This window comes from Meles meles, chromosome 2, assembly GCF_922984935.1.
Source record: "Meles meles chromosome 2, mMelMel3.1 paternal haplotype, whole genome shotgun sequence".
In the NCBI taxonomy this organism is placed as follows: Eukaryota; Metazoa; Chordata; class Mammalia; order Carnivora; family Mustelidae; genus Meles; species Meles meles.
This window is the reverse complement of record NC_060067.1, coordinates 195,090,353-195,093,216: the sequence shown is the minus strand read 5'-3', so window position 1 is coordinate 195,093,216 and position 2,864 is coordinate 195,090,353. Positions and strand designations below refer to the sequence as shown.

Sequence of the window (2,864 nt, the reverse complement as noted above, 5' to 3'; positions counted from 1 at the left end):
AATGGAGAAATTTAAACATTAGGAGAAGTGTGAGAGAAAAGTGAGCAAATTGGATATTATCTTGTTTGATTAGATTTAGTGATCAATGGTCTGTGTTTAGTATATCCTATAAGATAAGGCCTGGACCGGGAGAGGTGGTTCGGAAAAACAGTTGATAACATCTATGGTCTACGGAAAGAGAAACAGTAGATCTCTATATTACTGAGCTCTTACGTTGAAGAAATGACTTGAGATATATTTTCAGGGAATGGTAGTGAAAGAGACACAGATGAGAGTGAGAATCAGTAGCCTGGTAATAGTGAAAGGGGGATCCAAGACATTCTTTTCTCTCTTTTTTTTTTCTCATTAAATTTTTTGTTTTAATGGGTCTCAAAATTCTGTGACAGACTTTTGGTCAAGTTGTTTCCATTAAAAAGTACTGATTTTAGGGGCGCCTGGGTGGCTCAGTGGGTTAAAGCCTCTGCCTTCGGCTCGGGTCATGATCTCAGGGTCCTGGGATCGAGCCCCACATTGGGCTCTCTGCTCAGCAGGGAGCCTGCTTCCCTTCCTCTCTCTCTGCCTGCCTCTCTGCCCACTTGTGATCTCTCTCTGTCAAATAAATAAATAAAATCTTAAAAAAAAAATAAAAATAAAATAAAAATAAAATTTAAAAAAAAGTACTGATTTTAAAAACTAATAACTTAAAACTGCCACACACACACACACACACACAAACAAATGGTCCACAAAACATTCTCCTTTCCTTCTGAAGGTTTTACGATGCATTGTTATCATTAACCAGTCTTTTACTATTAAACTTAAATGGCCAATTGACACAAACAGTTCTGAGACCGTTCTTCCACCACTGATTAAGACTGGGGTGGCAGGGGCACCTGGGTGGCTCAGTGGGTTAAGCCTCTGCCTTCGGCTCACGTCATGATCCCACGGTCATAGGATCGAGCCCTGCATTGGGCTCCCTGCTGAGCAGGAGCCTGCTTCCCCCTCTCTCTCTGCCTGCCTCTCTGCCTACTTGTGATCTCTATCTGTTAAATAAATAAATAAAATCTTAAAAAAAAAAAAAAAAAGACTGGGGTAGCAGGTATTGGGGATAATATTCATTTAGCCTTCTGAGCTTTCTGGGCAGACTTGGTGACCTTGCCAGCTCCAGCAGCCTTCTTGTCCACTGCTTTGATGACACCCACAGCAACCGTCTGTCTCATGTCACGAAGAGCAAAATGGCCCAGAGGAGGACAGTCATAGAAGCTCTCAACACACATAGGCTTGCCAGGAACCATATCAATAATGGCAGCGTCACCAGATTTCAAGAACTTGGGACCATCTTCCAGCTTTTTTCCAGAACGACGATCTACCTTCTCCTTCAGCTCAGCAAACTTGCAAGCTATGTGAGCTGTGTGACAGTCCAGGACAGGTGCTTATCCAGCACTAATTTGGCCTGGATGGTTCAGGATAATCACCTGAGCTGTGAAGCCATCTGCTTCCATTGGTGGGTCATTTTTGCTGTCATCAGCCACATTGCCACGACGAACATCTTTGACAGATATGTTCTTGACATTGAAGCCCACACTGTCCCCAGGAAGAGCCTCACTCAAAGCTTCATGGTGCATTTCAACAGATTTGACTTCAGTTGTAACATTGACTGGAGCAAAGGTGACCACCATGCCAGGTTTCAGAACACCAGTCTCCACTCGGCCCACAGGGACAGTACCAATACCACCAATTTTGTAGACGTCCTGGAGAGGCAGACAGACGCAAGGGCTTGTCAGTTGGACGAGTTGGTGGCAGAATGCAATCCAGCGCTTTAAGCAGTGTGGTTCCACTGGCATTCCCATCTTTATGGGTGACTTTCCATCCCTTGAACCAAGGCATGTTAGCACTTGGCTCCAGCATGTTGTCACCGTTCCAACCAGATGTTGGCACAAAATTTACTGTGTTGGGGTTGTAGCCAATTTTCTTAATGTAGGTGCTGACTTCCTTAACAATTTCCTCATATCTCTTCTGTCTGTAGGGTGGCTCAGTGGAATCCATTTTGTTAACACCAACAGTTAGTTGTTTCACACCCAGTGTGTAAGCCAGAAGGGCATGCTCGTGGGTCTACCCATTCTTGGAAATACCTGCTTCAAATTCACCAACACCAGCAGCAACAATCAGGACAGCACAGGCAGCCTGAGATGTGCCTGTAATCATGTTTTTGATAAAGTCTCTGTGTCCTGGAGCATCAATGATGGTCACATAATACTTGCTGGTCTTGAATTTCCACAGGGAGATATCAATGGTGATACCACGTTCATGTTCAGCTTTCAGTTTATCCAAGACCCAGGCATACTTGAAGGAGCCTTTTCCCATCTCAGCAGCCTCCTTCTCAAATTTTTCGATAGTTCTTTTGTCGATCCCACCACATTTGTAGATCAGATGACCAGTAGTGGTAGACTTGCCCGAATCTACGTGTCCGATGACAACAATGTTGATATGAGTCTTTTCCTTCCCCATTCTGGTTTAGGTTGAGCAGTGGTTTTCATGACACCTGTGTTCTGGTGGCAAACCCGTTGCGAAAAAGCTCCTTTTTTTTTTTTTTTTAAGTAACAGAAAAAAACAGGAAATACATTTCAACAGAAAATCCAGAGGTTACATTACAGAAGTAAGACTGTGACTGACCTCAAGAGTAAGAGGAGAAGCCTTAAATGAGCTCAGGGACCCAGTAAATTGGGTCGTGGGAAGCCAGAAGCTTTGCCTAACTAGCAACTAATGAAGGAAATTAGATAACCATGTTATTTTGAAAGAAACCAGAGTATGTTTATTGAGTGATCTGAAAGAAATGAAGGGGCTAGATATGGATGCTTTGTGTTGGTTTCTGAGGCTCTGACCCA

At 43.5% G+C, this 2,864-nt stretch overlaps 1 pseudogene; it reads right to left on the bottom strand.

The window, feature by feature from the left end:
• Positions 1-1,072: 1,072 nt before the first annotated feature.
• Positions 1,073-2,526, bottom strand: LOC123929163 (annotated as a pseudogene).
• Between the last annotated feature and the right edge of the window lie 338 nt (positions 2,527-2,864).